This window comes from Mauremys mutica, chromosome 4 (assembly GCF_020497125.1).
Source record: "Mauremys mutica isolate MM-2020 ecotype Southern chromosome 4, ASM2049712v1, whole genome shotgun sequence".
NCBI classification, from domain to species: Eukaryota; Metazoa; Chordata; order Testudines; family Geoemydidae; genus Mauremys; species Mauremys mutica.
In genome coordinates this window covers 48,170,786-48,193,866 of record NC_059075.1, presented here as the reverse complement: position 1 = coordinate 48,193,866, position 23,081 = coordinate 48,170,786, and the positions used below count along the sequence as shown (strand labels likewise).

Genomic DNA, 23,081 nt, shown 5'->3' with positions numbered 1-23,081 from the left:
CTTCTGTTATTCAATCCTTAACCTTTACTCCATCTTCCTTTTTGAGTGCCAGTGTTTTTTTCTATATGTCATAGCTGGAACCCCTAAATTCTCAATGCAACCTTGATGGTAAAAACCAAGTGGTGAAGAATTTTAAAAATTAAAAAGAAGAGTAGAAAGAAGGAAATAACTACACTTAAATAAAATAAGAGCTGCTCCTGAATCTTAGCTTCAGCTCCTTCAACATCTGAACCAATATTTTAATAATTTCAGCTCATCCAATCCTATCTCATTTTCAGTTTTCACTCATGAGATAAATATCTACTGTCACAATTTCAACGGAGAGGAGATAGATACCTGTACCTGCGATCCATAGTTGAGAACATTGACAAAGATGCAATAGTGGCTGAGTAGGTATTGACAACTGCATAGGCTCCAACCTTGGAGAAGATGCGTAAATAAGTCAGAAGGAATGTTCAGATTAAATTTAAGTCAATTTTTTGGGGTTATATCATGTTGTATCATGTTGAAGGAGAACTCCCTACTGATTCCAAAAAGAAGTTCTGCTTAAATGTCAGTGGCACATTCTGAGCCCTTTCTCTTTTTCCTAATCCTTTTAATAAAATGTTTTCACATGATTTATTATTAGTTTTTCCAGATTATGTGAACTTTTTTCTTTTTAAAATATTAACATCTTAAATTATGTATTTGTTGCCTGTTCTATGTAATATTTTAAAATAATGGACAGGAAGGGATTTATCAATTAAGGGGTTCAAAAACTCCTGTGTCCCAAAGATGCTTGTTCTGCATTTTTGCTTTTTACTAACCTAAAATGGGACAAAAGTAAATCGCTGTTGCATTGTTTTCACATATAAAGTGAAAAAAAAGATTATTGGTATCTGTAAGCTGCCATATTTGGGGAAAAGACTAACTTTAACCTTTGCTCATTTCATTCATTCTCACCCTTTCTAAGCAGGGCAAAAGCTTCTTCTAATACTACCACTCTTATGATGAAGTGTTTGGACAGATGCTCAATAAAAGCTGATTCCTGCAACATTCATGTAATAAGCCCTGTTTACGTCACTGGGATGACTTATGTGAGTAAGGGCACGTCTTCACTAGCAATGTTAATGCACTGCCGCAGCAGAGCTTTAACATGGCTGTGTAGTTGTGGCACCAGCACTTGGAGAGAGCGCCCCAAGCGCTGTAAAAAAAAATATCTCCATGAGGGGAATAACTACCAGCACTGGAGGCGCGGCTCCCAGCGCTGGTGCACTGTCTACACTGCTTACAGCGCTGAAACTTGCAGCGCTCAGGGTTGTGTATTTTCATACCCCTGAGCGAGAAAGTTGCAACGCTGTAAAGCAGCAGTGTAGACAAGGCCTAAGAGTTCTGGGACCAGGTGATTGTGTTTGACATTCTCGTATCCTGGTCCCAATTCAGCAATGCATTTAAGTACGTGCTTAAGTTCCATTAAAGTCAATGAGATTTAAGCATGCGTTTAAAGCAGATAAGCATTTTTATGTGAAAAATGTAAACCTGACTTTATATTTCCTGTATTCTATGATTGAAACTGTAATATTATTATAATAATCAGAAGTGGCTATCTAGATATTTGGAACAAGTACTAGTCTAACCCTGGCAATGAAGTCTGAAACACATGGATTTATTAGTAATTCTCATTCTTGTCTAATTATTATATTGGATGCCTATGATCAAAAGGAAAGAGTACGGTAGTCAAGTTAAACCAAGATATTTCAAAGACCAACATATGTATATTGGAATGTGTATCTATCTATCTAAACACATACAATATGTAAATACAACCACGGTTTGACCACAATATCAACATAGCTTAATTTCTGCTAATATTTCACTGTGAAGCTGGAGGAAGGAAACTGAGTTTCCACCAAATTCCTGTGCTCTTGTGGTCTCCCATTTTAATCTGGGATAAAGTAAAAAAATAACTATGGATTCATTGTATTGTCATTCTGTATTTAAGTCCTTCCCAGGACATTACAGAGATCAGCAAAGACTGTTGTCATTAGCTTTGTGTAATTAAAGAACACCTCTCATAAATGACTTTATAATTTAGATTTACCAAGATCCGTATAAAACTCAGATTACCATCATTTCTCTTTCTGGGTAAGGAAAAAGAGACAAATCATTCATAAATTACTTAACCCTAGTTGTGCCATAGTCTTACTCATACTCGGGATTATATATTAGAAAGCCCTTGTCTTATTTTTGATGGATGAGCATGTCTGCCTGTATGATTCACTCTTACTGTTAGTTGAATGTTTCTACAGAAGCATAGACAACTTGTCACTTCTGGTTCCATTTGTATCTAATGAAAACTATGGCTTTTGGTCCCTATGGGTTGGTGTCTCATGAATGTGCAAAATTGCATGCCACATTTCATCATCTGGGAAAATACTAAAGGCGGTATTCATCATCATTAGAAGGATCATGAGTATATATTATTGTTAATTTTTTATGAATACTGGCAATTCCCATCTATTAAAAGGTGAAAATAGAAGACTTCTAGCAATCTTTATAAAACTTCAGGAAGCAATCTTTATAAAACTTTATAGGAAGCCATTACACACACTTACAGGATTAGCAAAAATTATGAAATGCTGGTTTTAAGAATAAATATAAAATTCCTAGGAGTCTCAGAACAACTCTTCGTTATTGGACTCTTCCAGTTGGTATGCATACTTCCACCTTTTCGTGTTCTCTGTATGTATAAATATCTCCTGTCTGTGTGTTCCATTCTATGCATCCGAAGAAGTGAGCTGTAGCCCACGAAAGCTTATGCTGAAATAAATTTGTTAGTCTCTAAGGTGCCACAAGTACTCCTGTTCTTTCTTCGTTATCTGTTGTCTTTCAAATGTGAATTGCTATGAATGCCATCTGTTGGTCATCCTGTTGATGAAGCCGAACTATGCTGACATTTCTAATGGAGTAACTAAGGCATGTATAGGTTTAGGGCCAGATTTTCCAAAGACCACAATTGGGGCCAAATTTCAGAAGATTGCTACTCCTATTCAGGCAACAAAAATCAGTGCCTACATTTTCAAAAGTGTTCAGCAATTCGAATGCTTAACTTTTTTAGTAATCTGATAAGTGTCCCAATGGCAGCTGCTAGGTGCTGGGCTAAATTAAAAAATTGGTTGAGAGTGACACACCCAACAGACACAACAGATCCATGGGAGAACTGGGAATAGCACCCTAATCCCATGACTCCAAGTCCTGTGCTTAGCAAGAAGACTACCTTAACAGGACTACTGCATTTAGTCAGCATTTCAATATAAAATTTAATGTGTTTCTTATATGAAGAGATCAGATTTTTTGGAATGCCATTTGGGTTAGCAGAGAGACAAGGTGGGTGAGGTGAACCTGAAGAAGAGCTCTGTGTAGCTCGAAAATCTGTCTCTTTCACCAACAGAAGCTGGTCCAATAAAAGATATTACCTCACCCACCTTGTCTCTCCAATGTCCTGGGACTAACCTGGCTGCAACTACGCTGCAAACAACAATTCATATCAACACTCTGAATAGATAATGAGGTTATCAAGTGAAGGAAATATTGATAAATCCATTTAATAATAAATCTCCCTGTTATATTAGCTTGAATAGATATATCGAAAAAAAATTAAAATCTGTCTACTCGTTATTAAAGGTTTTATAGGCCAAGGCCAGTCTTTTAAGTATCATTGCAAAAATGCAGTGTCAATAGACATTACACTGTCTAAATAAACCAACAAAAAGTCAAGGAAATAAGACCAGATGTATTGTGTGATGAGGTCCAAATGTCATTTCAAGTCCAAGGGCCAGCCACTCTAAGAAGGCATCTCCCTTCTTTTTGTTGACAAATTTTAAATACATTTAACTGTCCTTTTCTGTAGATGAAAAAAATGCTGGTTTTAGTTGTTTTTCTATAGGCTAGAGCAGTGTCCTGTTCACTTGGTTATTTAATGTTTATCCATCCTGTCTCCTTTTTAATCCTTCCCCTTTATTTGTCTCTTCTGTATTACCTGGTTCCTTCTCTGTTTTTTACTCCTTAGTTGAGTCTTTTTGTTTATTCTTCCCATCCTGTTCATTGGCTTTTATGCCTCTTTCTCTGTCTTTTTTGCTCTTCTTGTTCTGTTGCCACATTGTGGTGTTCTGAGGACTTCAAAGTGAAGTTTTCTTTGGTAAATTTTACTTAAGTCTCTGGGTATATTCAGCAAAAAGGAACTGAAAGGAGCAGTGGCAAAGTCTTGCTGTTGCAATCTGTTTCTCATATAGTCAATTTAGTAAATACACGGACCAAGTTGTATCATTTATTATGCCACATTTATAGATTCATAGGTTTTTAAAGCCAAAAGGGACCATTCTGACCATCTAGTCTGACCTGCTGCATAACACAGGCCATAAAACCTCAACCAGTAATTGCTACCTCAAGCCCATAACTTCAGTTTTAGCTATAGCTTATCTTTTAGAAATAGATCTAGTCTTGATTTAAGGAACTTAAGTGGTGGAGAATCAACTAAGTCCCTAGGCAAGTTGTTCCGGTGGTTAATTACCCTCTCTGTGGGGAAAAAAAGTGCCATATTTGTAGTCAGAATTTGTTAAACTTCAGCTTCCAAACATTGTATCTTGTTATGCCTTTTTTTTCTGCTAGATTAAGGAGCTGTCTACTGTCAGAAATCTCTTCCCCGTATAGGTATCATGATCCTCTTAACCTTCTCTTCAATAAAGTAAATAAATTGAGCTTCTTCTTAATCTCTCACTGTAAGGAATAATTTCCAGAACTCTAATTATTCTTGTAGTTCTTTTCTGAAACCTTTCCAGTTTTTCTGCATTTCTTTTTGAAGAATGGGCACTCAGTGGCACTGGAACATTTTTAGTAGTGGGGGTGCTGAAAGCCAGATCCCCCTGCCCCCCGGCTGAGAGGAGGGCTGTGTCTTTGGGAAGAGGGCACCCAGACAGGAGTAAGGGGGCTGAGGCCACAGCTGCGGGTGGGCGTGGGGCCAGGAGCAGAGCCCCTGGAAGCGGCCTGCAGCTAGGACCCCAAGTGTGGGGCCAAAATCAGAGGCCTGGTGCAGGGCTCCAAGTACAGGGCCAGCGACTGGGAAGTGGGGCCAACAGCCAGGAGCTGAGCCCCAGGTGAAGTGAGGGGTTGGGGAGCAGAGTGCAGGCACAGTGCCAGGCCAGGCATAGGCGTGGGAAGCACCCCTGGGTTTTTGCTCCGAGTCAGCAACTGGGGAGCGTGGCGCAGGGCCAGCAGCCGTGCATAAAACTTGGGGGTGCTGCAGCCCCCCCCCCAATTCATGTGCCTATGTGGCCACTACAATTGAAAACAATATACACCTCTACCCCGATATAAGGCTGTCCTCAGGAGCCAAAAAATCTTACCACCTTATAAGTGAAACCACGATATATCGAACTTGCTTTGATCTGCCGGCATGCGCAGCCCCGCTCCCCCGGAGCGCTGCTTTACCATTTTATATCCAAATTCGTGTTATATCGGGTCACGTTATATCGGTGTAGAGGTGTACTTATAATGTTCTCCTTAATGCTGTTTACAGTTACTCAGTATTTCCTTGCTTATACTTATTCATCCCAGGGACATTAGAGGGTCTTTTTTCTGAATTAAATTGTTGTTGGGAGTAAGAATAATTTCCTCCATATTAATTGTTCTAGATTCCTTCTGCTGACAAGGGTTGGACAAAGGTAAAAGATAATGCAGTCGAGTAACATATGCATCTTGAGGGTTACACTGTTATCTGTGTATTATTTAAGGAAAAACAACTTTACTTTAATTGGCATGAGCATGGTAGCAAACACTGTGCCAGGTAGTTTACATTTGCAGATTTGTACCCTTAAATTGTAAACTCTTTATCTGTTTCTGTAAAACATTAAGCATGCCTATAGTGCTATGTAAATCATAAATGGCAACATGTTGGCTTATTTACAAAATTCCATAATAAAATAACACTTACTTGTATAGACAAGCAGGATGACAACCAATGTCTATCTAGGCTTATCTTGATCTTTAGGGCTCCTTCTCCTGTTTCTCCAATTTGATTCCTGCCTCATGCAGAGCAGCACACAGGTAAGCAATTTCAATAGCTTTGACTGGCTGCGATTTTGTCTCTAGACCAGATAAGTCAAAAGCAAGGGGGAAAAAAAAAAGGTAATTTGAGCCCTCATATTAGTGATTTCCTGTGGGTATCTTAAGGAGGGTTTTTTGGTTCTCACTGAGCGGCACCCTCACTACATCAGTGGAGTGAGGCAGTGGTAGAAACAATGTCTGGAGTGGTGCAGGCAAAACTAGATGCTCAGCTTGCTAATAGGGGAGAGACGCTCACCCACTGTGGGAGAGGATCTACTAGAGACAGAGTTTGAGAAATCATAGATAAGGGACCTTAATAATCAATCTTCATCCCCCCCAAGGTTTTCCTTGGCCTATGAAATACTTGAGTGAATCAGTGCTGCTAAATCCAACCAGGTTTTGGAGGAGAAAATCTGAACACAACCAGCTTTTACTTGTTGAGCAACAGCCAAGAGGCCTAAGCCTTGTTCTTCAGGAAAAAGTCACTTCTTCACACTTAAGAGGGTGATAACTTTCTTTTGTTTGTATTCCTAAAAGTAAATTTTACTTCATTCCTTAAGCAAGTGGAAAGGTTTCAGCCTTTCAACCCTTTCCCTTTGTGGACTTGCTTTTGGAGTAAGATCTCACGCTATGTTTTTCATCCATATGGAAAGCCATCTCCCCAATCTCCTGGGTCCTTCCCACTTGTTTACTCAGGATATCTTCTCAATTTCTTTGTTTCTTTTCCTTTCATTTTCCATACAGTGATCTGTTCCCAGGTCAGGTGAAGCTTTTTACTGCACCTCTTGGCCTTACCTCTGAGGATTGGGATCATGGGCCCATTACTGCACATCTTGTTTTTCTCTGAGGATTGGGATCGTGGGCCCAAGACAAACAGAGATTTTAGGGTTAACTCTAATTCTTTTCTGCCCTACAGAAAGAGACAGCAGGTCATTAGATCTTGTTTTGGTTGGATCTGAAGTGTATGAACCAGTTAATAAAACCTGAGATTCAAAGTGATCTCTCTCTGTTCTTCTTCAAGTGATTGCTCATGTGTATTCCACATTAGGCGTGTGTGCTCGCCATGTGCACCAGTGCCAAACGATTTTTCCCTTAGCAGTACCCGTGCTGGGGGAGCACCGTGGCGACCCCTGGAGTGGCACCTGTATATCGCGCGATAAGGGGGACTGCGCACTCCCCCCACCCTCAGTTCCTTCTTGCCGCCAGTGAAGGTAGTCGGAACTTGTGCTCTAGTTCTGCTGCAGCCTTTCTTCTCGACCTTAGTGGTACCATTCCTGGAATTATTAGTTCAGTTGTCAGAGTGGGCTCGGGGCATGCCCCGTGCCCCAGGCTTCAAGTCGTGCGACTCCTGTCACCATTACATGCCAAAGAGTGACCCGTATGCTGAGTGTCTCTGCTGCTTGGGTGAGACTCACATTAGAGAATGTTGTAAGATCTGCAGGTCATTCAAGCCATGGGCCAAGAAGGAGAGAGACATTAGACTTCACACTCTCCTGATGGAAGTGGCGTTGACCCCAACTCCGGCATGCCGGGTGAACTCGGCACTCAGCACTGCATTGTCAGTGTGTACCAAAGCCCCCTCCACCAGCCGGCACCGCTCCCCCTCCAAGAAACAGGGGAAGGGCCCTACCTCGTAGCGGCGCCGAGACAGGGAAAGAGGGGAGGCTGGTCCCGCATTGGGTAGCCCTCAGTCCTCCCTGGGCTGAAGGCCTCCGACTCGGGTTGAGCAGAGCAGCCCAGTGCCATCTGCGCGCACATCTCCACCGGTACGGATGCCGTCAACACCGGAGGCAATGCAGGCTGCAAACGACATTGAGTCTGCTGGTTCCAGGCGCGCAGCCAGCGACGGGGCCCCAGTTTCGCAGCAATCCTCCATTGGGTGCCCATCATACCTCTCCTGCGGGACGCAGTTCCCGCTCCGAGGACCGCTCCCTGCACTGTTCGGCGTGCAGTGACTGGTTGTCCTGCAGTTCACGCCCTCCCTCGACACCAACCAGACCATGTGGGTTGCCGCCTGGACGGGAGTCTCGGGGGCCCTCTACGCTTCCTGCAAGCGAGTGCAGACATCGGGGGAGTCGCTGGGAACGCTTCCCTTTGTGGCACGACTACCGCAGCCAGTCTCAACAGGATATACGTCGTCACTCTAGTTCCAGTTCCTGCTCAACTGGACGTCGCGCTCGCGATGCCTTGGCACTGGGGCACCGGAGCTCCTGCCGCCATCATGAGTACCAAAGCAGCACTTCAGATGGGTACCATTCCTTGACATCGAGGTCCAGGTCCCGAGGGAGGCACCGTCGCTCATATCGTTCCTGTGAGACTGTGCGCTCAACAGTGACCTCGGCCTCAGCACCCAGCCACCCATCCTCAGTCTGCACTGCTCAGCCGGGACAGTGGCAAGGGGCCCCGTGGCAAGAACACTAGTACTAATGGGCACCATGGCCACTGATGCCTGCCCAGATGGAGGCACGCTCGCTTACCGGAGCATCTCAAGCTCCATCAGCCTTGTCCAGCCACCTCAGAGACAAATTGGCAGGCCACGAGTCAGCGGTTCCGTGCCCAGACTCTGTTCTGGGGCTCGACCCCCAGGTACTGACTGAGGCCCAGGGCTCCCTGCCGGCTCTCTCCCCAGCACCGGACAACACCATAATGGCGTCTCCGCCCTCAATCCCACAGGAGGATTTTAAGGCACACCAAGACCTGCTAAAGTGGGTGGCATCCAGCCTCCAGGTGCAGGCTGAGGAAATGTAAGGCCTGTCCGACTCCCTCTTTAACGTGTTGTCTCCCTCGGCACCGGTCCGCATGGCTCTGCCCCTGCACCAGGGTGTAGCCAACATTTCCAACACCCTCTGGCAAACTCCCGCCTCCTTGGCCCCAATCTCCAAGAAGGCTGAAAGGAAGTACTTTGTGCCGGCCAAGGACCATGAGTACCTCTATTCCCACTCGGCACCTCAATGACTTCTGTGATTTCCATGCTCAGGGCGTCGTGGCTCCTCCTGTCAGGACTGTCAATAGAGGCCCAATCCCTTATGCAAGACCTCCCGTTCGATGGAAAAGCGCTCTTCACGGACCAGACAGATGTCAGACTGCATGGGATGAAAGATTCTCGCACCACCCTGCAGACCGTGGGCCTTTACATCCCTCCAGCTAAGGACAAGGCCAAACCACAACCGTTGGCTCAACCTGCAAGGACCAGATACGAGCCCTTGTATAAGAGACCGAGAGACCAAAAACGCCGGTCTCAGCAGCAATCCCGCTCTGCCCTGCAGCCTGGGCCCTCTAGGGGCAAGAGGCAGGGAAAGAGGCGGTTTTGACTATTTGCAGGGAGGCACTGAGCCAGTTGCCAAGGAGACTCCCCAATTAATAAAGTTTGTGTTCTGCAACTGATTGTCTGCCTTCTGCATGGCGTGGTCCCGTATAACATCAGACCAGTGGGTCCTCAGCACCATTTCCAAGGCTACATGTTGCAGTTCACCTCACCTCCACCAAACCACTGTAGGCCAGGGGGACCCACAGCATGCCCACCTCCTAGGGCAGGAGGTGGACCGTCTATTACACCTGGGGGCGGTGGAAGGAGTACCAGTAGAATTCCAGGGCAAAGGGATCTACTCCTGGTACTTCCTGATCCTGAAGGCCAAAGGGGGCCTCAGGCCCATCCTGGACCTGTGGGGCCTAAACCGTTTTCTGGCCCACTCCAAGTTCTGCATGATATCCCTGGCCTCTGTTATCCTCTCCCTGGACCCGGGGGACTGGTGTGTGGCCCTGGACCTTCAGGATGTGTATTTTCACATCCATATTTTCGAGGGGCACAGGCGCTTCCTCCGCTTCCTAGTGGGGATAGACCAGTACCAGTTTGCGATCCTCCCATTTGGACTATCCACGGCACCCAGGATTTTCATGAAGTGTATGGCTGTGGTAGTGGCCTACCTCAGGCGGGAGGGGTACAGATCTTCCCATACCTGGACGATTGACTTCTCAAGGGCAACTCTCATTCCGAGGTAGAGACCCACGTGGAGCTGCTCCTGTCGGCATGCGCCGGTCTCGGCCTAGTGGTGAACGAGACCAAATCAACCTTAGTTCCAGTTCAGCGCATAGAGTTCATTGGGGTGCTGCTGGACTCCTTGACAGCCGCAACCTCTCTCCTGCTGGACAGGTTGGAGGCCCTAAGAGTTCTCATTGCCTCAGTTACAGCTTTCCTGGTGACAATGGCGAGGGCGTGCCTTTGTATTCTGGGGCACATGGCAGCATGTACGTACGTGATCCGCCATGCCAGACTCTGAATGAGGCCCCTCCAGCTCTGGCTAGCCTCCCAATTCTCCCAGGCCTGGGACGGGCTAGACAAGGTTCTCACAGTTCCATCCCCGATACTGGCTTCCCTCCAGTGGTGTTCTTCAGGGCCGGCTTCAGACACCAGCATTCCAAGCTGGTGCTTGAGGCGGCAGTCTTCAAGGGGCGGCAGTCCCTGTTGTTTTGCCCCCAGCAGCGTGCTGAATTGCCGCTGCGAATGGCGGGGGCAGTCTGTGTGCCCTTAGGATGGCACGTGCGTTTCCGCGGTGGCAGCAATTCGGCAGCAGCTTCTATATTTAGCTGTCCGCGGCGGCTTCAGCTAAACATAGAAGCTGCCACTGAATTGCCGCCACCGTGGAAACACACCTGCTGCCCTAAGGGCACACGGACTACCCTCGCCGTCCACAGCGGCAATTCGGTGCGCTGCTTGGGGTGGCGAAAATTGTAGAGACGGTCCTGGTGGTCTTACCCAAGCAATATGCTGCAAGGGGTTCCCTTTCGGGATGCCAACCCATCTACAGACCTGGTGACTGACGCGTCGGACCTGGGTTGGGAAGCCCACACAGGGAACCTGCAAACCCAAGGGACATGGTCGATCAAGGACTTGTCCCTTCACATAAATGTCAAAGAGCTCAGGGCTGTACGGTTGGCGTGCGTGGCCTTCCACACGCACCTTTGTGGCCAGATGGTCAGGGTCCTCTCGGACAACACCGCCGCCATGTACTACATCAACAGGCAAGGCAGGACTCGTTCCCTAGCCCTCTGCCGGGAAGCCCTGAGCCTATGGGAGTTCTGTATAGCCCACAATATCACCCTGAGGGCTGTGCACTGCCCGGGCATCCGTAATACGCAAGCAGACCACCTCAGCAGAGTTTTCTCCCACTAGTACGAGTGGTCGCTCCACTCAGAGGTCGCTCACCGGCTCTTCCGACCTCTTTGCAACTCGCCAGAATCAGCGTTGCCCCCGGTTCTGCTCCAGGAGAGGAGTGGAGAGGGGTGTGATCTCCGATGCGTTCCTCCTGCAGTGGTTGGGCTAGCTCCTTTATGCTTTCCCACCGTTCCCCCTCATCGACAAGTCCTACATAAGGTAAAAGCAGACAAGGCGAGAGTCATTCTCATAGCCCCGGCGTGGGCCCACCAACACTAGTACGGGACCCTCCTTCGCCTCTTGGCGGCCCCCCCGAAGGCGTTGCCGCTTCGCCCGCACCACCTCTCCCAGGATGGGGGCTGCCTCCTCCATCCCAATATAGCTGCGCTCCACCTGACAGCGTGGTTGCTCCATGGCTAGATGAGGAGGAGGGCAGGTGTTCAGAGCAGATGAGGTGGGTCCTCCTGGAAAGCAGGAAGCCGTCCACGTGCCGGATGTACATGGCAAAGTGGTCCAGGTTCTCCAAGCAGCCAGCCGAGTGGGGAGCCTCCCCTTCCTCCGCACCTCTCCAGCTTATCCTGGACTACCTCCTGTCCCTTAGGACCCAAGGTTTGGTGCCCACCTTGGTCAGGGTACACCTGGCGGACATATTGGCCTTTCATCTGCTGGTGCAAGGGCACTCAGTCTTCTCCCACTCTATGACCTCCCGCTTCCCCGAGGGGCCTTGACTGTTCATTCCCCTGTGCCGCAATGGGACCTGAACCTGGTTTTGTCCTGTCTCACGGGTCCTCCATTTGAACCCCTGGCCACGTTTTTCTGGTCTCACCTCTCATGGAAGGTGGCCTTCCTTGTAGCAATCACATTGGCCCGACATGTCTCAGACCTTAGGGCCTTAACCTTGGAACCCCCCTATGCTGTCTTCCACAGGGATAAAGTCCAGCTCCATCCACACCCGGCTTTCCTCCCGAAGGTGGTCTCCGCCTTCCACATGGAACAGAGCATCTTTCTTCCAGTGCTCTGTCCTAAGCCCCATTCCTCTAATGAGGAACGCCGCCTCCACACGTACGTAGGGCACTGGCCTTTTATCTGGAACAGACTAAACTGTTCCGGAAATCCTCGCAACTTTTTGTTGCCTCAGCCGAGCGGGTGAAGGGGCAACCTATCTCCACCCAGTGTCTTTCCCACTGGATCACCTTGTGCACATGCACGTGCTATGATCTGGCAGGGGTTCCCTGCCACCGATCACCAGGGCACAATCAACTAGGGCTCAGGCCTCATCAGCTGCCTACGTAGCCCGTGTCCCTATCCTAGACATTTCTAGAGCGGCCACTTGGGCCTCAGTTCATATGTTTACTTCACATTATGCGATCATGTCCTAGTCTAGGGATGACGCCGGCTTCGGCAGGGCAGTACTCCGTCCCGGCCTATCGTGAACTCCTACCCACCTCCAACAGGTATAGCTTGAAATCACCTACTGTGGAAAACACATGAGCAATCACTTGAAGAAGAAAGGACAATTACCTGTTCTGTAACTGGCATTCTTTGAGATGTGTTGCTCATATCTATTCCACACCCGCCCTCCTTTCCCTCTGTCTTAGTTGTCCGGCAAGAAGGAACTAAGGGTCAGGGGAGCGCGTGGTCCCCCTTATAACGTGATATACAGGCGCCACTCCATGGGTCACTGTGGTGCTCCCCCAGTACGGGTACTGCTAAGGGAAAAAACTTACGGCACCGATGCACGTGGCGAGCACACACACCTACTGTGGAATAGACATGAGCAACACATCTCAAAGAATGCCAGTTATGGAACAGGTAACTGTCCTATCCACTCTGCTAGTGGTAGGGCTGTGTTAATCATAGCCGCAACCTACCATCAAGGTTGTTCTGTATCAGTGACACTGGAAGGCCAGTTGCCAGCTCATGCCAAAGCCCCAGGCAAATTCACTTGTGTATTAGTATAGATTCAAATGATTGTTAAATGAATAAGAATATATGTGGTGTTTAAACTTCATAAAAACTAATGGGATGTTACATGCATTGTTTTCACTCTTCTGTAAAGACTCTAAATGCACTTCTGTCTCTCCACCAATCAAAGAAAGAGCCCACGTGAGTGGTGACCCCGTCAGTTTATTTTCTGTGGGAAGAAGCTATAAATATAGATTTAGGGAAAGATCCTGCATCTCTGGACTGTTTTGGATTCTAACAGGACAGAACAACTGAATGAGAAGAGACAGATCCCAAGAATTATTCAGGGTAGCCCTGAGGGATTTTTGGAAAACTGGTAGATTACTACATCTCTGCTACCATTTGGAATTATACACTTGTGACTCACCTGTACATATTTTACCTGCTTTAACCTCTCAATAACTATCTTGTTTTTTCTTCTTAGCTAACAAACCTTTAGTTAGTTAACTCTAGAATTGTCTACCAGCATTGTCTTTGGTGTGAGATCTAGGAGGCAACTCGATCTAGGTGAGTGACTGATCTCTTGGGACTGGGAATAACCTGGAATATGTATGATTTTTGGTGTGACCCTTTATGACATAGTCCAGCCTGCCTGGGTCACAAGATAGACTGGAGTGTCTAAGGGGACTGTTTGTGGCTGCATTATAAAAGTATTGTTGTACTTTGCGAGTTCACATGTGGTACTGCGTTGGTGAGATCTAATTTTAGAATACTCCACTCTTTGGGGTGTCTGCCCTGAGGTAGGCACTCAGTCATGAGCCACACCAGGTGGCATGACAGCATCATTTCTCATATAGATGTCTTGCTTCTTTGGAAACTGTTGGGTCTGGGATACCCAAACAAAACCAGAGAGGTCCTCTCCAGTCGGATAATTTCCCTATACAAGGATATTGTATGAAGTTTTTTAAAATCTACTTTTTAAATAAAACAGCCTTGAATATTAATATATAGTATTAGGAGGTCACCGAGAGAAAGGGGAATGGCATGATTATAAATTATGGCTGCCAACAATATTGATCTACTTTGGGTAAATAAATGGATTTTACTAGATTACAATATAGCAAAAAGAAAGTTGAAAGCTTCCCAACACAAGTTGCTGTGTATTTTATGCTACTAATTATTTCATTTTAATGCCTCCGTTTAGTTTCATACTGATCATTTATACTGACAAAAAGGAAGAAAAGAAAACAAGGAACCTGTCATCAATCATTCATTTAATCAAGTAGCAAAAGTAGATAAATAAACATACTGAGTTAATTATTCTTCTGTATGTAATGATTGACAATAATGCTAATTTATTCCTTTTTTTAACCTTTGACTGTCAGTACAGTTGGGATTAATAGTCATTAACAATTAAAATGGGAAGAAATGCATGTTTCTGATAACCACTAAATATTGGTGAAATGGTACGGTCTTGGATTAATTTTCCCCAAAAATCTGCCTTAAAAAGTTGCCCCAAGATTCATGAGATCCATGTTAGGTGTTATTTTTCACACTTTTTATATCATCCTCCATAACACTTGGGAGACCTTCATTAGCTTTCAGACATATGGGCAGGAATATTTTATGAATGGAGAGTCTTTCTGAACATGCAATATTAATTCTTTGCACTTCTATAAATGCTGTAGTCTGAAGATCAAATGTTATTTAAGCAGCTTTCCCAGGGCGACCTGGCAAGTCAGTGGCAGAGATGAGAATAGAATGTAGTAGTTTAACTTCCAGTTCTCTGCTCTACCCATTGGACAGCACTCCTTTCATAATGAGTTTTTATCTTACTGTGAAAATGGTATACATTTCCCAGAGATATTGGTTACTTCTGAAGTACACAAATGATTTTTTATGTTCTTTTGAAATTTAGGTCCAGACTTTTAAAAGTCGCTTCTACAATTGTGGGTGCAAAATTGTCAACACAGTTACTTGAACCTGCATTTGCAACCAATTAGCTCAACAACTGCATCTGCAGATTAGACAGTTGTCTGAATGAATGGTTGTTACACTGAATATAGTACAAGATACTAACAAAGATATACCAGTTATTCAGTAATATAATATTTCTGAACAATAAAAGAGAGAGCATTTAGTAGTGATTTGAGAAGCATTATGTAGGATGTCATTCAGATAACTGAAAGGCATGCTATGTAACATTCTTTTCACTTAACTGAATGGTACACCATATCACAAAATACTACAACTTTTCTCATATTCTCTATAAACTATTTTCACTCAGGTTTGTTCTCTGTAATATTTCAATAATAATATTAATATATCTCAGAGTAGACAAAATTATGTACAGCTCTACCTCAATATAACGCTGTCCTTGGGAGCCAAAAAATCTTACTGCGTTATAGGTGAAACTGTGTTATATTGAACTTGCTTTGATCCACTGGAGTGCACAGCCCTCCCCCCCGCTCCCCCGAGCACTGCTTTACTGCGTTATATCCAAATTCGTGTTATATCGGGTGGAGTTATATTGAGGTAGCGGTGTATATGGTCCAGGATAATCCATTAATTGACCTAAAATGTCCAGGGTGCAGAAATGTCACAAATCACATAGTATCACTGTGTTTTATGGTATGTCGACAGAGGAACCACACACCCATGGCTGGCTTGTGCGAGCCAGCTCGGTCTCACCAGAGTTGGGCTACGGGGCTATTTCATTACTGTGTAGACTTCCCAGCTTGGGCTGGATCCCAAGCTCTGGGATCCTCCCACCTCGCAGAGTCCTAGAGTCGACTCCAGCCTGAGCCCAGATGTCTACACAGCAGTGAAACAGCCCCACAGCCCAACCCGCCATGAGGCCAATTTGGCTGGCACTGATCAGCCACGGGTGCATAGTTGCTGTGTAGACATAAACTTAGATTTTGCATTTGGCTCTCCAGTACCTCTGAAAGATTGGAATAGTCGCATCTAGTCTGACAATGCCCTATTCGCTGCACATTTGCAATAATGGAAATTATTCCTTTTACTTATAAATTGCATGCACTACATTTTACTCTTTATTTGTCTTTTTAAAATGTTAGAATAGGATTTTTTTGCCTAAAACACCAATTTTTGGCCAAACAACATACCTTGCAGAGTTCTGCCATCACACCAAAAAGAATATGGAGATCCACACTTGTAAGATGACCAAAAACCTTTATATTGGAGTTGGCATGGAGTCTAGTGTTGTCCCTTCAAAGGCATACTTCATGCAGTTGTCAGGGACCTCATGGCAGAACTGACCCCTCAGGGCCAAATACCTGTGCAACTCATTGTCCATCGGAAGTGCCTGTGCTGTGGTTCTGCTGCACTAGGAAAGGACAGGGAGAGGCAGGAAGTGGACACATTATGGTGGGGCTCTGCAACTTCCTGTGATCTTTGATGGTTGATTATGTAACAGTTCTGTTCATAGGAGTGTCCTGTAGGGTTTATGGTGCATGGCATAATGGGTGGTGATAATGAGGCACAAACTGAATGGCCTGTGGGGAATGGAGTGGAGCAGAATGTAGCTACTAGCCTAAGGATTGTAGGAGCAGCTGCGGGTGCCTGAGTCTTGTTTCTGAGTGACAGAGAGGATTTTGTTGTCCTGAACTCTGATGATGACTCTCTAGAGTCTAGGCAAAGCCCTTAAAAAAAAAAAAACACTTTATGAAGGTGACCAAAATTTTACACTTTCGACTACACAGAAGCTTTTCTGCTGTTGCCCATGTTGAAGGTAAGGCAGAGATTAGATCGCATCAGAACTTTCCAAATGTTCATTTTTTGATTGGGGGAAAAAAAAGACAATTTTCTCATGAACTCTTTTGCAAAATTTGTTCCTGTTTTTTTGACCAGCTGTGGCAGAGGTACACTGTCTGAAGAGGAGCCCCTGTAGACATGTCTGAGACAGTTAACAATATTACAGAATGGAGAACAGTGTTGCAAACATCTTTTTCTAAAAAGGTTCAGCATAAATTGTCCTCTATGAGAGGGCACCTCTGCTGCACTCATTCAGAGCATCAGTGTGCTAGGTAGAGTCTTTTCCTTTCTGTATGATAGCTTCATGTTTATTAGCAACTGTCTCCTCCTAGTTGAGCAAAGCTAAAAATGAAATAAAATAGAAGGGACTGCCTTATTATTTCACTTCTTTCTACTTGTAACGGAGGAGTTGCTGCTAGTGATCTGTCTCATTCCTGATCATAGTCTATATCAGGGGTTGGCAACCTATGGCACATGCGCCGAAGGCGGTACATGAGCTGATTTTCGGTGGCACTCACACTGGCCAGGCCCTGGCCTCCAGACCAGGGAGGCTCTGCATTTTAATTTAATTTTAAATGAAGCTTCTTAAACATTTTAAATACCTTATTTACTTTACATACAACAATAGTTTAGTTATATATTATAGACTTATAGAAAGAGACCTTCTAAAAGCATTAAAAATGTATTTCTGGCATACAAAATCTTAAATTAGTGTGAATAAATGAAGACTTGGCACACCATTTCTGAAAGGTTGCCGACCCCTGGTCTATATTCTAATTTAGGTCACTTATTTTCCTATTAAGTGCAATGCCACCCATTTCCATTGATGCTCTACCATCTACCCAAAGCTGAGGGAGCCTTTGTTTTCTGTTCAAGGTAATTCTTTAGGAGGAAACTCTCACACTCATTGAAATACATTCTTTAAATTAAGCTGACATTCTGAAGATTACAGCTACTGCCAGCCAACTGGAGAAACTTTATAGTCATTTTAGTTACAAAATATAGCATTTAACCTCAGTTAACTATTTAGTTCTCAATCTTTACAAATTGATGGATTAATGTTTTATTTCTAAAAGTTACTTGCTCTAATTGTACTGGAGCGTTGCAGTATTAAGATGGAGTGTTGGCTTTTCCAGTGGGTTTAAAGCAACATCTTGTACCAAAACACATTCATATATTTAGAATTTTAAATTTTTTTTTCATTAGTCAAGGAAATATGCTATTTAGTAACATCAGCTTTGCTTCTGCTATCTACACTACATCAATATCTCATCTTATGTTTGCATGACTATGTGTTTAGCTGTCAGAGTATGAATTCTTGAAAGAATAATGACTGTACGCTAGTATTCAGTAAATCAAAGTTTGTCTACTTTTCAGATGTAGTTTTCAATACAGTACCTGAATTGTTAACCCTAAGCAAAAAAGATCTTGCCTTGGTTATAGTAGATGCATTTATCAGTGTCCATACTATACAAGAACATTGTTTAATGGGAATTCTTTTTACTTCTAATTCAGGTGTGCCAGAGTTGCATGTTGTTAGAAGCATTTGCTAAATATTCAAATTATATTTCTCTTAGTTATTTTAGTGGGCAGCTTATGTACTCAAAGCATCACCAAAGTACCAGTAACACATTCTTGACTGAATAATGATGTATTTGGAATGTTACTTTTTTTGTCTTATAAATGGATGGCAATTTACACAGCTGTGGATGTGGGATGTTTCAATCCCAGACCATGTTGTAAGAAAAATTGAATGACAGTGAGCAAAACAGCAGTAATTATAAAACTAATTACTAAATGCTGATGATGCCCATAGGCTTTGCATAACTAAAATTAGAAAAGGAAATTGCTTTCGGCTTCAGAGAGGCAACATGCTAGTTATTTCACTGTTTCAGTCAAAATGGAGCATGGCATATAAAGTTCAATCAGGAAAAAAAACACATTACTTTATGCACAATTTTTTTTTACATAGAGGCTGTCAAAGAATTAATCCTTTTCTTCTTTTAATACAAACATACATGCACTGTAGATAGAGAAAAGCACCATGAAACTATGTGTTGAACATCCTTCTAAATAGCTCTATAGGGCCTGATTCACCACTGCATTACTCTAGTTTTACACTAGAGTTTACACTAAAAGTTACTCATGGTAAATCAAGCCCATATTAAATATTCATGTGTATCAAAACACAAGGGCAGATTTTCCAAATTTCCTTAGCCAAGCCTCTAAACTTATGTCCACAGTGTTAGATATGCAGGTTTGTAAGTACACATGCATAGTGGATAGTTACACTAACTACCTTCAGTCTTTACACAAATATGAGTTTTCCCATATCCAGAATTGCTGACAAATGTTGTGGACACTTGAAAAATATCACCATATTTTTAGAGTTTATATACGTTTGTATTACCTATATGTTAATATAAATCATTGCATAGAATATACTGATACATGTATAATACAAACATGTTAATACACAGACTGAATGTGCATTACATATATGTGCAAGTATATACTCAAATATGTCTGTGTTAATATGAAATACTGTATATACATCATTGCATGGAAAGAAAATCCATTCTTACATATTCTTAGCACAGTTCTTAAAATGAAAAAAAGGATTAAAACATTGATCAGCTCATGAGCTGCGGAAGTATAAGTGATGAGAAGACAAAGGATAGACAATTCAGGAAGTATACAAGGATTACCTTTTGTTAAACTCATTTTAACATTTAAAATCTGTGGTGTTGATTCATACAAAATTATCTGGACTTTATGAGATTTACCCCTGAATCCAGTTGTTTCTCTGGTACCTGAGCTGGGAAATGTTCACTTATGTCCTTTGTGGATAGTTGAAAAGACACACCTATACAAAGGTTAAAGGGAATTAATGAGTCAAAATGTATCTCTCTACTTTTAAAAAAATACATTTTCTTGATTCAATATAGCTTTATGGCTCTTTGATGATTAAGCTTTTTTGCATATATCTATTTTAAGAAGTCAAATGTAAGCTTTTTGGGCAATAAAATATTAATTTAAATGGATACGTTTTAGGTTGAGTACCTCAGAGATTACTAGATTTAATCACTCTTGATAGTGATATCTACAACAGGAAATTATAAATACTGTAGTCTGAATGATCTTAAATGTATTAAGTTTTATTTAATTTTCTGCTGCATGGTAAGTTTATTGAAAGTCTTAAGAATTTAAAATCACAAGATTATACAATACATACACACAGAGAGAAATAAAATCATACCTTTAATGTAACTGATCATCACGGATGTTTTTGGATGTACCTTTAAAATACTGGGGCAGTATGATGGGTGAGTTCCTTCTGTTTGTATTACTGTATCTCATAATTAGCTTTTACAGAGGCAAATGGTCTGAAAATTGAAGAGTAAATCACATGTTGACATACAAAATGAAAAGAGAAGTTGTTTCATTATATGCTATGTCTGGTTATGTAGGATCAAATTCTATAATCCTTACTCTGAAAAAAAATCCCATATTTTAATGTGAATTTTCTCTTGATGAAGCCTGTGAATTTGACCCTTTGTCAGAAGTAGCAAACATTGCCAAATTCTGCTTTTAATCATAGAATATTAGCATTGGAAAGGACCTCAGGAGGTCATCTAGTTCAACCCCCTGCTCAAAGCAGGACCACTCCCCAGATTTTTACCCCAGTTCCCCAAATAGCCCCCTCAAGGATTGAACTCACAACCCTGGGTTTAGCAGGCCAATGCTCAAACCACTGAGTTATCCCTCCTCCCCTTATATGCATAAGTATATATGTAACTCCTCCTCAGGTCTGTAAATAAAAATGATACACAATAACTGTATCGTCTCAGAGTTATTAGATATTACTGTACTAATATCCAGAAATATTTTTTAGGGTTGCCATCTTCTATATATTTTTTTAAATAATTAAAACAATACACATTGGTGAATGGGTGTTTCTTTAAAAGAAGCTCAAAAAACAAGTTATTCTTCAAGAAGACCATTTTCTGAGAGTTTTCAGTCATGTTACACTTTAGTAATCTCTGTCTCCTGTGTGTGAAAAGAAACAATTTATTTTCAACACTTGAAGGATGTAGAATGTCTGACTGCTGTCATAACCTATTGTTTTTAACATAAACATTACAGCTGTGTTTGCTTTGAAATATTTGCTCATTATTGAGTAAATCTGTGCTGGAACACTAAATTGTCACCTTGTGCCCTCCGCTATCACAAGCAAGCATTGTCATCAAGAAAGCATTACCCCTTTCCTTTCCCATTCTTTACTTCTGCATATTCCAGAATAGTTTGCTTTTGCATCATTTAAAAACTACAATAACTAACTGCTGAATGTCCTGAACAATTAAACTAGCAAAGCAATAGAAGAATTTGTGTTAGGTCCTTGCTTAATAGGTTAGGGAATTTTACACTCATCCCTACAACCCTTGTTAACATGAGTCGATCTCATGGACTTCAAGATGGTGGGAATTCAAGGTAAGCCCTATTTACTTCAGTGGTAGTTCCATTGATTTCCTATTGATAGGGCCCTACCAAATTCACAACCATAAAAAACACGTCACAGACCATGAAATCTGGTATCCCTCCATGAAATCTAGTTTTTTATATGGTTTTACCTTACACACCGCTACCTTGATATAACACCACCCGATATAAAACAAATTTGGATATAATGCGGTAAAGCAGTGCTCCGGGATGGCAGGGCTGTGCACTCCGGTGGATCAAAGCAAGTTCAATATAACACAGTTTCACCTATAACGCGGTAAGATTTTTTGGCTCCCAAGGACAGCATTATATCGAGGTAGAGGTATACTATACAGAGTTCATGGGTGATACCAGTGCTTCTCAAATTGGGGGTCCTGACCCTAAAGGGAGTTTCAAGAGGGTCACAAGGTTATTTTAGGGGGGTCGCAGTATTGAGACCCTTACTTCTGCCCTGCCTTCAGGGCTGGGTGGCTGGAGAGCAGCGGTTGTTGGCTGGATGCCCAGCTCTGAAGGCAGCGCCCCGCCAGAAGCAATGCAAAAGTAAGGGTGGTGATACCATACCTTGCCACCCTTACTTCTGCACTGCTGTCTTCAGAGCTGGGTGGCCGGAGAATGGCGGCTGCTGACTCAGGGCCCAGCTGTGGAGGCAGCAGCGCAGAAGTAAGGGTGGCAATGCCATACCATGCAATCCTTATTTCTGTGCTGCTGCTGGTGGAGACTCTGCCTTCAGACTGGGCTCCTGGCCAGCAGCCGCCATTCTCCGGCTGTCTGAAGGCAGCACCTCTGCCAGCAGCAGCGCAGAAGTAAGAATAGTGTTACCACACCCTCCCCTACAATAACCGATGACCCCCCCATTCCTTTTTGGGTCAGGACCCCTATAATTATAGTACCGTGAAATTTCAGATTTAAATATCTGAAATTATGAAATTTAATTTTTTTAATGATATGACCGTGAAATTGACCAAAATGGACCATGAATTTGGTAGGGCCCTACCTATTGAGTACAAAAAACTTAAACAGTATTAATTTATTATATCCTTGACTTCATGTCCCCTAATTCTCCTCCTCCTCCTCATTTATTCCCATCACCCGCTTTTCACAGTATTTTTAGAGTGCAAACTCTTTGGGGCAGGCCGTATAGCTGCCTATCGTGTCTTGGATGCTACCATAATGTCAATAATCATTATAATAAGTGCATCCATATGGGCTTGTATTCTGTTCATTACTGAGGTCTCACTGTATTGTTAATATTTGTCTTTTACTGAGATGCCCCAACCTGTGTACAGAGCCTTCGCAGAGAGGAACTATTATTAAACTGGTCCATATGCCTTTCATATGTGGTTCCAAGTCATGCTGACTTTTTAAAATAAATGTTTCAAGCTCATATCCTATTTTAGGTCTTCAGTAACCCATAGGGTTTATGTTTTGCTCTTTTTTTTTTTCTTCAATTTATCTTGTACTGTATCTTCCTTCCATTGTTTGGTGGTTTGTTTGTTTTTTTTTCTTTTTTTTCTTTTTCCAAATAGGTTAGCTTGCTTTTTTGCCAAATTGAGATAGATTGTCTTGGCCAACGTTGTGAGGCCGTACTCCCACTCAACTCTGTGTGTCTGTAACATGATAACTTTTGAATGCTGTGTCTGATTAACATCAAAATGTCAGTGAATAT

General features: G+C 43.2%; 1 protein-coding gene and 1 long non-coding RNA gene across 5 annotated transcripts in view; one reads left to right on the top strand and one right to left on the bottom strand.

The window, feature by feature from the left end:
- The window catches only part of NPAS3 (neuronal PAS domain protein 3), an 836,061-nt gene that overhangs the window by 259,890 nt on the left and 553,090 nt on the right, over nt 1-23,081 (top strand). The gene's annotated exons all lie outside the window — the stretch shown is intronic.
- LOC123370276 overlaps nt 4,001-23,081 on the bottom strand; it is a 31,154-nt gene continuing 12,073 nt past the window's right edge. For 3 of the 4 annotated variants that reach the window (XR_006579347.1, XR_006579345.1, XR_006579346.1), the window contains 2 exons: nt 20,175-20,301; nt 19,166-19,781 (listed from right to left, as the gene is read on the bottom strand). This is a non-coding gene — a long non-coding RNA (uncharacterized LOC123370276). Of the gene's footprint in view, nt 4,156-5,968; nt 6,123-19,165; nt 19,782-20,174; nt 20,302-23,081 lie in introns of those variants that run through there. The other variant, XR_006579348.1, reaches the window with a different exon arrangement.